General features: G+C 47.3%; 1 long non-coding RNA gene across 1 annotated transcript; it reads left to right on the plus strand.

Annotated features, from left to right (window-relative positions):
* The first annotated feature begins 697 nt into the window (after positions 1–697).
* LOC139325648 (uncharacterized) lies at positions 698–12,250 on the plus strand. The gene is made up of 4 exons (XR_011601112.1): positions 698–752; positions 8,073–8,117; positions 11,794–11,847; positions 12,213–12,250. It is a non-coding gene; the product is annotated as an uncharacterized lncRNA (long non-coding RNA).
* The last annotated feature ends 515 nt before the right edge of the window (positions 12,251–12,765 follow it).

Genomic DNA, 12,765 nt, shown 5'->3' on the forward strand with positions numbered 1-12,765 from the left:
TTCCCTTCCATTCCATTCCATTATTCTATTCCTTATTCTGTTCTATTCTGTTCTATTCTATTCTATTCTATTCTATTCTATTCTATTCTATTCTATTCTATTCTATTCTATTCTATTCTATTCTATTCTATTCCATTCCATTCCATTCCATTCTATTCTATTCTATTCCAATTTCTATTCCATTCCATTCCATTCCATTCCATTCCATTCCATTCCATTCCATTCCATTCCTTATTCTATCCTATCCTATCCTATCCTATCCTATCCTATCCTATCCTTTCCTATCCTATTCTATTTTATTCTATTCTATTCTATTCTTTGCGTGCACGTAACTCCACAATTCATAATTGCCACAAGTGAATTGCAGAGTGAGACTATGGTCCTCGCCTCACCTCACTAAATTATCCCTTTCTCATAAACCATTTTTTTTTGGGGGGGGGGCAACGATTTGGTTTACAATTCCGGGTGCGAATTGCCTTGAAAGGATTGCTAGGGTAGGTAGACCAGCAAACCACCTTCAAAGAAAATGGGTCTTCACTCATCCAGATTCTGGTCCTTTTCGTGATGGGCAAAAAGTGCCAAAACCTTTAACGCAATGCATTTGTCTCCTGACACATCTTCTGTTCTTCTCCTGCGTCGCAACAGAAAAATAATGGAAACGTGTTTTTCTCCCCCCCCTCCTTTCCTTCATCCCTCAGGGTTTTCCAGGCGATATGGGGGAACGGGGACCGCCAGGTATTGATGGAAACCCGGTAAGTTGGCAGAACTTCGTTCTTGTAGGTTTGGGATTGGTTTCCTGCAAGCAGCCACTTGGTTTCTACTGTGGTCTGAGGTTCCCTTGTGAAATTAAGCCCCTCTTTTTTTTGTTTTTTGTTTTTTTGCAAAGTGTGCAAAATATTTGAGTAGCAAATGAGATGCGTTGCTACCCTGTTTCCGCAAAAATAAGACCCAAATGGAAAATAAGTCCTAGTATGATTTTTCAGGATGCTCATAATATAAGCCCTACTCCCCAGAATAAGCCCCAGTTAAGATTGTCAGCCAGATGGATGCAGTTAGTACTGTATTTTCCCCAAAATAAGACCCAATCGGAAAATAAGTCCTAGCATGATTTTTCAGGTTGCTCGTAATATAAGCCCTACCCCAAAAATAAGCCCCAGTTAAGATTGTCATCCAGATGGGTGCATTTAGTACCATATTTCCCCCAAAATACGACCCAACCAGAAAATAAGTCTTAGCATGATTTTTCAAGATGCTCGTAATATAAGCCTTACCCCCAAAATAAGCCCCAGTTAAGATTGTCATCCAGATGGGTGCATTTAGTACCGTATTTCCCCCAAAATACGACCTAACCAGAAAATAAGCCCTAATGCGTCTTTTGGGAAAACACGGTACTCTCTTTGTGGACAGGATGGAGCAATCAGGCACCTGTGCTCTGTTTTGGGGAGGTTTTATTTTGAGAGGAAGTCCTGAGGAGCATGACTATGCTACACAGATACTCCTCGGTTTATGACAGGAGTGTTAAATTCAAGGCCCACATGTTAGGGTTCTGACGGATGCCCTAATTAAATCATGAGCCTCGAGCCAAGCTTCAAAAGAAATCCAGTTATTTATTAGGAGATTCATGTCAGCATGTTCCCAAGTGAAGCCAGCTCTGACCTTACATAATTTACGCTCCAATTATGACCCTGTTTCCCCCCCTCCCCCCAGGGTGTATCATCAATCACATTCACCAACAGAACAATTTCAGTAGAGGTCATTCCCCTCCGGCCGCTGTAGGTAACCCTGGGAGACAGCCTTGAGAGAGAGAAGCATGGAATGTGCATCTGTCTTTGGCTGCTGTGCCATTTCGCCGGTTTCCCATCCCCCCTGGCCTATGGCAACTCGGGAGCAGGCCAGGGATGCTTTGTGAGTTGACATTGTGGGCTGGATCCGGCCCGTGGGGGTGGTTAGATCTGGCCCACAGGGCTGGCCTGGAAATAGCAAAGGATCAGCATTTGCTATTTATACCACCGCTGCTTACGACCTCCCTTTCAGTTCTATTCTGATTCCGATTCTAATCAGTGGAATGACTTGCCTCCAGAAGTTGTGAATGCTCCAAGACTGGAACTTTTTAATATATATGAACAGTGTGGCATCTGTGTATCGTTCATTTTGATGCCAAATATCAAGTTTTTAAGAAGAGATTGGACAATCATTTGTCTGAAATGCTGTAACGTTTCCTGCCTAAGCAGGGGGTCAGACTAGAAGACCTCCAAGGTTCCTTCCAACTGTTAGTCTGTTATAAAAGATTTAGAGTCCAGGTTTCCCTAATGCCTGGAACTAGAGGGCTGTGGTTTTCTGATAGGATTGACCTACATATCTTAGGAATCCTATCCGATATTGTCCATTTTCATGGATGCTTGGAGATCAGCCACCTCTGGGGCCCCCAGTTTCCCGTTCCTGCCCAGATGTGTGTAGATATTAATGTAAATATCACCATACACTTTCTCTTTTAGCACACATTTCTTTAATAGAGTTCTTGGCTCTTCTGCGGGCTTTTAAAAATGCATTTCCCTCCCAGGCTACATTCACTTTTATTTCCCCCGTCCACTTTCAAAAACACGGCATTCTTTTTTTTCCAAATGCATCTTTTATAAAGATATAAAAGGTTTACAAAAGGATTGCTTTCTTTATTTAAAAAAAAATGAGAATTTTTGAGTAGAGGGAAAGGTTACTCTATTGCAGGGGTCAGCAACCTGTGGCTCTGGAGCCGCATGTGGCTCTTTCATCCCTCTGCTGCGATTCCCTGTCACTCAAAATATACGTCACAACCGCCAATGTGCGACACCCACCGGCACACGATTTATTGAGCTTTTCAACCCCATGGATAGGCCAACCATGGATAAATCCAAGAAAAGAAAAGTTTCAGAAGAAAACAGAACAGTTTAATTCAACTACAGATGCTAGTTTTGTGGCTGCTCAGGAAATAGTCAGGCACGGGAAGGGTTTTGTGGCTCCCGGTGTTTTCTTTTCTGTGGGAAAAGGGTCCAAATGGCTCTTTGAGTATTTAAGATTGCCGACCCCTGCTCTATTGGATGCCACTTCATGGTAGTGTCACTAATCCTTGTGAATTTAAAAAAACAACAACACTTGTCCCCTGTCAATAGAGGTTTGGGCCCAAGGGAGAAGAGCAAAAGATGGAGGTCCAAGATTAAAAGATGGGAGCCCAAGATTTGGTTGGATTGGAAGAGCTCAATTGAGTGGTTGGTTGTCTCCTCTTTGAAAGCATGGTAATGCAGAAGTAAGCCTCTGTTCTGCCATCCAGATGTCTCTAGCTGTTGAGCTTAGAAGCCCGTAGGTCAGTGATGGCTAACCTTTTTGCCATTGCGTGCCAGGAGCGGGGGAGGGAAAGGGGGTCATGCACATGTGTGCCCACACCTATTATTCTATGCGTCCCGCCCCCGTGCATGCACGTGCCCCCCCTACTGCTGGCACGCGATGGCGCAGTGGGCCCGGTAGGCCTGTTTTTCTCTCTCCCCAGGCTCCAGAGCCTTTCTAGGAGCTTGGGGAGGGCAAAAACGGCCTTCCCCACCCTCCTGAGGCCCTTCGGAGGCTGGAAATGGCCCGATTGCCAACTTCTGGTGGGACCGGAAGGCCCGTTTTTGGCTCTTCTCCAGCCTCCAGAGCCTTTCTAGGAGCCTGGGGAGGGCGAAAACGGCCTTCCCCTTCCCACCGGAAATTGGCAAATGGTCTGTTTCCAGCCTCTGGAGGGCCTCCGGGATGTGTGGGGAAGGCCATTTTTGCCCCCCCAGGCTCCTAGAAAGGCTCTGGAGCCTGGGGAGAACAAAAAACGAGACTTCTGGTCCCAACGGAAATTGACAAATGGGTCGTTTCCGGCCTCTGGAGGGCCTCCGGCAGGGGGGGGGAGGAGGAGGCAGTTTTTGCCCTTCCCAAGCTCCTAGAAAGGCTCTGGAGCCTGGGGAGAGAGAAAAACAGGCCTTCCCCACCCCCACCCCCCAAGGCCCTCTGGAGACAGAAACAGCCTGTTTCCTTACTTCTGGTGGGCCCAGAAGGCATGAAAATCAGCTCGCCGGCACATGCATACGCACCAGAACTAAGCTCGCGTGCCCACCGATATGGCTACGTGTGTCACCTGTGGCACACGTGCCACAGGTTCACCATCACGGCCATAGGTGTTGCTCCTACTAATAGATAATCCTGGAATTTTTCACGTTGAAAAATTACGTTGAAAAATAAAAATGACCAAGAATATGGACAACTGAATATGGTTGACACAGGCTTTGGAAGGCAGTCAGTTCCGCTGAAGGATTTCCATAAAGCGTTCAAAACCACGCGATCTTCTTGAGATACGGCCTGTTCCGGAATAGATGTTTTTTTCCCCCCCACCAATTTCCATGGACATTTTCCCACCCACCCACCCACCACAGAAGTTAATAATTAGGACGTGGAGGCCACAAACCTGGATCTGTTCACGGGAGAGCCAAATGGTCTCCTGGTTTCAAATATAGAACATTCCGTGGGAACGTAATCGTAAGTCAACCAAGAGGATTTGGAGTTTCTGTGCCTTTCCCCAATTTCATGGTTTCCAAAAATCAGATTTTCCCCTGAAACATGTTGGGTTCATTTTTATTTTTATTTTTAAAAAGGAATAATCCAACCCAGATCTTGAGGTCACTTTCTGAAAGATCTCTTTGAGAAAGCAGGAGAATCTCAATTGGCTGCAAACCCTGAGCCTTCAGTGGAGAGGACTCTTCCCTTGAGATGGCTTGGCCTTGTTCTTTTTTTTTTTCATGGTCTTTCCACTAAAAGGAGAAGGTCCCAGCTTGTTTGAAAAGGAGACGTTCAGCAGGGGTGAAGAAGAAAGTGTCCAGTCCCCGAGGGAGCAAATTCCAGGATAGAAACATTGATGGATCTGAATCTCAATTTTCTTGAAATAGAAGAATCATAAGGCTGGAAGGAATCTTGGAGGTCTTCTAGTTCTACACCCTGCTCAAGGCAGGAGAATTTATACCATCCTAATCAAATGGTTGTCCAGGTGATTTTTGAAAAGCTCCAGTGATGGAGCACCCACAATCGCAGGAGGCAAAGTGTTCATCCATCCATCCATCCATCTATCCATCCATCCATCCATCCATCCATCCTTTCACCCACCCACCTACCCACCTATCCATCCATCCATCCATCCATCCATCCATCCATCCATCCATCCATCCTTCCACACATCCACCCACCCAGCCATCTATCCTTCCACCCATTCACCCACCCATCCATCATCGATCTATCCAGCCATCTATCCATCTCTCCAACCATCCATGCACCCACCCACCCACCCATCCATTAATCCATCCATCCATCTGTCCATCCGTCCATCCATCCATCCATCCATCCATCCATCTATCCATCTATCAATCCATCTATCCTTCCACCCACCCACCCACCCACCCATCTCCTTCCACCCACCCAACCATCTATCCTTCCACCCATTCACCCACCCACCCACCTACCCATCCATCATCGATCTATCCATCGATCTATCCATTGATCTATCCATCGATCTATCTATCTATCTATCGATCGATCGATCGATCGATCCATCGATCCATCCATCCATCTATCCATCCATGCATCCATCCATCCATGCATCCATCCATCATCAATCCATCTATCTATCCATCCATCCATCCATCCATCATCAATCCATCTATCTATCTATCCATCCATCCATCCATCCATCCATCCATCCATGCATCCATCCATCCATGCATCCATCCATCCATCCATCCATCCATCCATCCATCATCCATCCATCCATCTGTCCATCCATCCATCCGTCCATCCATCCATCCGTCGATCCATACATCCAGAGTTAGCAGCCCTAGCAAGCAAGATTCCAACTTTGAGCTCATAACTCTCTTCTCTTGAGGGTGGGCCCAGAAGGTCGGCCACGTCTCCTCAGTTTGAGGGCAAGGGAGTCCACTGCCATGGACGTTGCTTTCCCCAAGTCCATTCAGGGCCAAAATATTTCATTTCAAGCTCATTGCCTATTTTTCACTTCTCCTAGCAGATTATCTCCATGTCCCAAGTCATTCCCTCCTTCTCATCCTTGGATTGTGTCCATCGAGGTTAATAGTCAAGTAAAAACAGAAACTGGTGGGAACAAGGAGAAAGCAAAATAATTATTAGGCCTTTATTGTCATGGATTTGGTTATCTGGCTTCTGTAAAGCTGCATTCACGCAAGCAGACACACACACATTGACTTTTTAAGGAGGCATTTTCAGAAGTTCTTGAACAGCTTTGTTGTTCAAACTTTTCTCTAATGGTTGGAGCTTTTTCTATCTGTCCCCCCCAAAAAAACATATGAGCTCCTGAAGTTATGCTCATGGGCTCCGTTCCCTAGAGTCACGGATGCCAGTTTCTCCAGCTGAAAGACGTCTGTTTTATGTAACTAACCATAATACGTGTTTACATGCAATTGTGTGTGTGTGTGTGTGTGTGTGTGTGTGTGTGTGTGTGTGTATCTAAGCATATTTCCTCCCCACTCCTCTCCCCATTCCCAATCTGGCATGGTTTCTTGGTCTGAAAAGATCCAGTTTCAAATTTTACCTGGGGGGAAAAGACCCAGGGCACTTCCTCTTTTCAGCCCCGATTCCAGAGTCTCTAAAATGGGTGAAGGGACAGCAACTTTGTGGGATTTTGTTGAACTTCATAAGAGATTCATAGGTTGGATGTAAGGAGGGGAATGACACTGCTTTCTTCTCTCTCTTTTTGTTTTAATTCCCTTCCCTTCCCTTCCCTTCCCTTCCCTTCCCTTCCCTTCCCTTCCCTTCCCTTCCCTTCCCTTCCCTTCCCTTCCCTTTCCTTTCCTTTGCCTTGCCTTGCCTTTCTTTTCCTTTCCTTTCCTTTCCTTTCCTTTCCTTTCCTTTCCTTTCCTTTCCTTTCCTTTCCTTTCCTTTCCTTTCCTTTCCTTTCCTTTTTTTCCTTTCCCTTCCCTTTCCTCATTTGATTAGGACAGTGTAACATCTCCTCCTCCTCCTCCTCCTTCTCTTTCGCCTTCTCCTCCTCCTCCCCCTTTCTTCTGCCATTCTTCCATCTATTCCTCCCCTCTCCTCCCCCTCCTGCTCTTCTTCTTTTCTCCTCCTCCTGCTCTTCTTCTTCTTCTTCTTCTTCTTCTTCTTCTTCTTCTTCTTCTTCTTCTTCTTCTTCTTCTTCTTCTTCTTCTTCTTCTTCTTCTTCTTCCTCCTCCTCCTCCTCTTCTTCCTCCTCCTCCTCCTCCTCCTTCTTCAATTTCTTTTTTCTCCTCTTCTTCTTCTTCCTCCTCCTCTTCAATGTCTTCTTCTTCTTCTTCCTCTTCCTCTTCCTCCTCCTCTTCAATTTCCTCCTCCTCCTCTCCTTCTTCCTCTTCTTCTTCCTCCTCCTCTTCAATTTCCTCCTCCTCCTCCTCCTCCTCCTCCTCCTCCTCCTCCTCCTCCTCCTCCTCCTCCTCCTCCTCCTCCTCCTCCTCCTTTTTTTTTCTTCCCTTGGGTCTTGATTTCTGTTTTTCAATGTCACTGAGAAGCTTCTTCCACTTCTGTATGACTCTTCCTCCTCCTCGCTCCCCTCCTGCAATTTCTCCTCCTCCTCCTCCTCCTCCTCCTTTTTTTTTCTTCCCTTGGGTCTTGATTTCTGTTTTTCAATGTCACTGAGAAGCTTCTTCCACTTCTGTATGACTCTTCCTCCTCCTCGCTCCCCTCCTGCAATTTCTCCTCCTCCTCCTCCTCCTCCTCCTCCTCCTGCAATTCCTCCTCCTCTCCTACCCCTTCCTGGTGGAGGAGGAGGGGAACCCCCTTCAGCCTTTTCACTTAGCTGGCACGGTCAGAGCGAGCCATCTGGGGTTTGCAAAGCTCTCCTGTTGTTGTTGTTGTTGGTGCCGCTGCATTTCTGCTGGTGGAAAAGAGCTCCTGCTCCATGACCCCCCTAAGCAAATCGGGGACGGTGGCGGGGTCTCTCTGGCCCCAGCCTTGCCAAAACTCTCTTCCCACACCTCGACTCAACAAACCTAACCGTGTTTCATTCTTTCTTTCTTTCTGTTTAGGGAGACCTAGGAGTCCTTGGTCCCCCTGGAGTCCCCGGCCTTCTTGTAAGTACCGAAAAAGCAGACAATCCCTTTTTATCCCTCTCCCAAGCTCTTTCGAAAGAACAATAAAGCTACTATGCATTTCTTTAGCAGCTGGGGGTTAAGGAGGAGCTGGTGGAGGACGATAAGCAAAAATTTGCCACTCGGGCCTCTCCTGAATCAAAAGATTAGCCATGGCAGGTGCCCAGTTCTTGCAAACAGAGACAGGGCCGTCTGACTCCCCTGTATCTGGGTTGCTGCACCCCATTTGACCACCATTGCCCCCCCCAATTTCCTCTTTGAGGTGCTGAAAATCCTTTGCTTCCCCTCCCAAATCAGGGCTAGGATTTAAGTCCGTAGCCTTCTTGTAAAAGCCTTCCAGCGGGCAGGGATTGAACGTTTCATTTCTGACACTTGGTGAGTTGGAAAACACACACAGACACACACCGAGAGACACACGCATCCTGTTGTGTGGTCCGGTGTTGTATAAACAATGCTAAGGGGTGTTCCTTACCCCCCCACCCCTCAGGGGAGAAGGGGAGGGAGGCTATCTGGAAGCGGATCTCTTGAAAGTGAAGATAATGTGCGCAAATTGCACATCGGCATCGCTTCCCGATAAAGGAGCAGAGAGAAAAACTCCGAGGAAGGGGAGAAAAAGTCACTTATGGGCCCAAAATGGGCGACACAGCTGTACGCTGGATTTGAACTGGAGATCTCATAAACGACAACCTCCAGGCTCCTTGTGTTCCTAAGACTTCGTGGTCCATTTGTACCAGGGGTGGAATTCAGGGGTGGATTGCCCCTGGTTCGGGGGTAGAAAAACTGGCGGGAGGCTCCGCCTACTGACCCGGACGTCATCATAGGTGGATCTGCGCATGCGCAGAACAGCACGAGCATGGGAGCGATGCGAACTGGTAGTAAAGGTAAGTAGAACCCACCCCTAGTGGTATTCACTTATCTTCGCTACCAGTTTGCAAATGTGAGCGCAAGGTCCCCATCTCCACGCATGCGTGGGGCCTTCCGTGCATGTGTAGAGTGTCAAAAACATAGATAAATGGGATGTGATGATGTCCGGGTGGGTGAGCGGAGCCTCCCGCAGCCACTGCTACCGGTTCGCCCATCACCAATTTGTACATTTATAACCTACCTTTGATGAACCTGTCATGGTGGATCCAAGTTGTAGACAACCTTTTGGACAGTTGAACATTAACTAACTGGGTTTTAAGAGAGACACGTCATCTACGTGGATCAGGCCTGATCAGGCCATTTCCCCCTACCTCCAGAAATGGTTCCTCCTCGCCTGGGATTCTAATTCTAAACCTAACCCTAAAAAACAAACCCATCATGAATGAAGGCTAGAGAGAAGTTCCCTGAAGATGGGCTCCAGCACGTGTCCGAAAGCTCGGAAGATAAAAGTTCTGGTCCCGGTGACCAACCCAGATTGGTTCCTGCAACAAAGCTATCAGGAACAGATTCAGCAAACTGGTATATGCAGTACAGTGCAGTGAACCATGTGCAGATCTGTACATTGGGGAAACAAAACAACCACTTCATAAACTCATGACGCAACATCGGAGAACAAACCAATCAGGACCAGATTCAGTGGTCCATCTGCATTTAAAAGACAACAGCCACTCCTTTGAAGACAACGAAGTTCATATTTTGGACAGAGAGGATTGCTGGTTTGAAAGAGGGGTCAAAGAGGCCATCTATATCAAAACTGAACAGCCCTCTCTCAACACAGGGGGAGGGATACCACATCATCTTATCTCAAGTCTACAACACAGTTCCTTTCAACCGTTCCAAGAAGGCTCCACACTCAAGTTTGCATGGATAATCAGAATATTTCCAGAGAGGGGTGGGCTTCAAAAATTTTAGCAAGGGTTCTCTGCCTGGTTGCTGGGTGGGTGTGGCCATGGTGGGTGTGGCCTAGTCGGTCTCCTGCACCATGCCCGGGGTGTGTGTGCATTTTTGCCCTCCCTGGGCTCTGGAGGCTTTCTTTGAGCCTCTGGGAGGGGTTAAAACAGCCTCCCCAGGCACCAGAGGCCCTCTGGAGGCTGGAAATGGGTCTGTTTCGGGCCTTCCCGAACTTCCAATAGGCCCATTTTTTTGCCCTCCCCCGAGCCTCCACACGCACCCTGCACTTACCTGCATCCAAAATGGGCTCCTGGGAGGAGTGGGGCGGGGTGGGCAGGGCCAGCCAGGAGTGGGATTTGGGGGTTCTCTGAACTGCACAGAATCTTAGCTAGAGGTTCTCCTGAACCCCTGTGAATCCTCAAAAGCCCACCCCCTGTTTCCAGAGTGGGCCCCATGTCTTCCTGGAAAATATTTAGACCTTCATTGCCATACTCTCAGTGGTTGAGTTCCCCATGTTTCCTCCCCTTGAAGCTGAGTATCCCACTGGCTGTGGCTCAACTTCCATCTTTCCATGGGGGCATTCAGTATTGTTTGATCCGACCATGTGCTGTAACCTGAGCCCGCTTGTTTCTATTCCGGCAAATTTATTCCGGCCAGCTCCGTGAAGCCAATTCTTTCTTCCAAAGAAGCCTCTGTGAAAAGTTTCATGAAGAAAGGATCTGTTCTTCAGAAGGGCCCAACTGAGTGTACACACACAGCACCTTCAGCCATGCGGTGTCCCCATCAAAGAGTTCATTCATCTCTACTTTGGAGGCAGTCTGAAGACTGTGCTCCAGACTCTGTGGATTTCTTGTATGAGAAAGACAGGAAAGAGATTGCTTCTGTATACGTGAGTGTGTAAAAAAACAAGAGATTGCTTCGGCATTAAGGAACTTTGCAGCATTGTTCATACAACGTAGATCCACAAAAGGGCTTTGTAGTGTGGGACAACCTATAACCATGATGGCGAACCTATGGCACCCATGCCAGAGGTGGCACGCAGAGCCCTCTCTGTGGGCATGTGCGTCATTGCCAGCTGCTCTCCTGGTCTTCATGGGTGCCAGAGCACCTCAAAAATGGCCCGAAAAAGGCCAAAAAAACCAGGTCGATTTTCAGTTCCATTTTTCAGGCTGTTTTCAGGCCATTTTCGGGTCTGTTTTCAGGCCATTTTCAGGCGGTTTTTCAGGCAGTTTTCAGGCGGTTTTCAGGCAGTTTATCAGGCCATTTTCTGGGCCATTTTTGGGCTATTTTTGGGGCATTTTGGGGCTGTTTTTTGGGCTGCTTTCCGGACCATTTTTCATGCTGTTTTCAGGCCATTTCCCGGTCTGTTTTCAGGCCATTTTTTTGGCCATTTTCAGGCTGTTTTTCAGGCTGTTTTCAGGTGGTTTATCAGGCCATTTTCTGGGCCATTTTTGGGCCATTTTGGGGCTGCTTTCTGGACCATTTTTCAGGCTGTTTTCAGGCCATTTTCCGGTCTGTTTTCAGGCCATTTTTGGGCCATTTTCTGGCCGTTTACGGCCTGAAAATGCCCCAAAAAACAGCAACAAATGGCAAAAAAACCAGATATGTGTGCACCGGCCAGCTGGTCTTCGGGTTTCTGGTGCTCTGGCACACGTGAAGACCAGGAGTGCTCACATGCACGCACATTCCTGTTTGGGCACTTGGTGCCGTAAAGGTTTGCCATCACTGACCTATAAGCTTCCTAGAGTTTCTCCTAGGAAAAAAGAGAGAAGAGGTAGCTCTTGAAGGCACCAGAAGGTGTTTCTGGCTATCTTCCTAATCTAAACCTCCTCTCTTTCACCAGGGTGATGTAGGTTTTCTTGGAGAAATGGGCTTCCCGGGACCAAAAGGACTAAAGGTAAGTCAAATAAGTCCTTTTTCTTAGTTGACTCCAGATCTGCTCTGGAAAAGTAGGAGACCGAAGGAGAAATTCAGCAGATTCAACGGTTGAGCCCCCAAATATGTAGCAGGAGTGATAACCTGAAGAGGAATCGAAAGGGAAATTTGGGTCTACTTTTAACCAGGATGACCTAAATTCCAAGATCATCTTTCCAAAAATCCAGCCTGCCAGCTTTAATTTGGGTTAAACCTGGTTAGAGCTGAACGTTCCCCATGATTAAGTGAAGTCTGTTCTCTTATAGGTTTCTTTGCTTGCCTTTCCTGTCCAGAGAAGGACTTCTGGAAGGAAGGTGACATGCGATTCTTTCTCTTTTTTTAAACCAGGGGTTGATGGGAAATCCAGGAGAACATGGACTGAAAGGTGATAAGGTGATCTGAATATTCCCTTATTGTTTGTTGTGATTTCTTTGCATGCAAAAGCTTGTTGCCATCCCATAGTCCTTCTCTTCTCTTCTCTTTCTTTCCTTCCCTCCCTCCCTTCCTTCTTCTTTTCTCTCTCCTTCCTTCCTTCTCTCTTCTCCACGCCATTCGTTCTCTTCTCTTCTCTTCTCTTCTCTTCTCTTCTCTTCTCTTCTCTTCTCTTCTCTTCTCTTCTCTTCTCTTCTCTTCTCTTCCCCCTCCCCTTCTTTTCTCTTCTCCTCCTTCTCCTTCCCTTCCCGCTCTCCTTCCCCTTAATTGTCCCCACTTTCTTTCCAGAGCTACAGCATGGATCTGCAAATTTTCTACCACTAATACCCTTTTGACTGTTCAACAACAATTGGTGGCAAAAAAAGAGAGAGAGAGAGAGAGAAAGAGAGAGAGAGAGAGAGAGGGAGGGAGAGAGAGAGAGAGAGAGAGAGTGCAAACCATGTGGGGGCCATCAGAGGGTCAGCCTCCA

Source organism: Pituophis catenifer, unplaced genomic scaffold (assembly GCF_029215685.1).
Source record: "Pituophis catenifer annectens isolate HBS135680 unplaced genomic scaffold, rPitCat1.0.hap2 SCAF_17, whole genome shotgun sequence".
Classification (NCBI taxonomy): Eukaryota; Metazoa; Chordata; class Lepidosauria; order Squamata; family Colubridae; genus Pituophis; species Pituophis catenifer.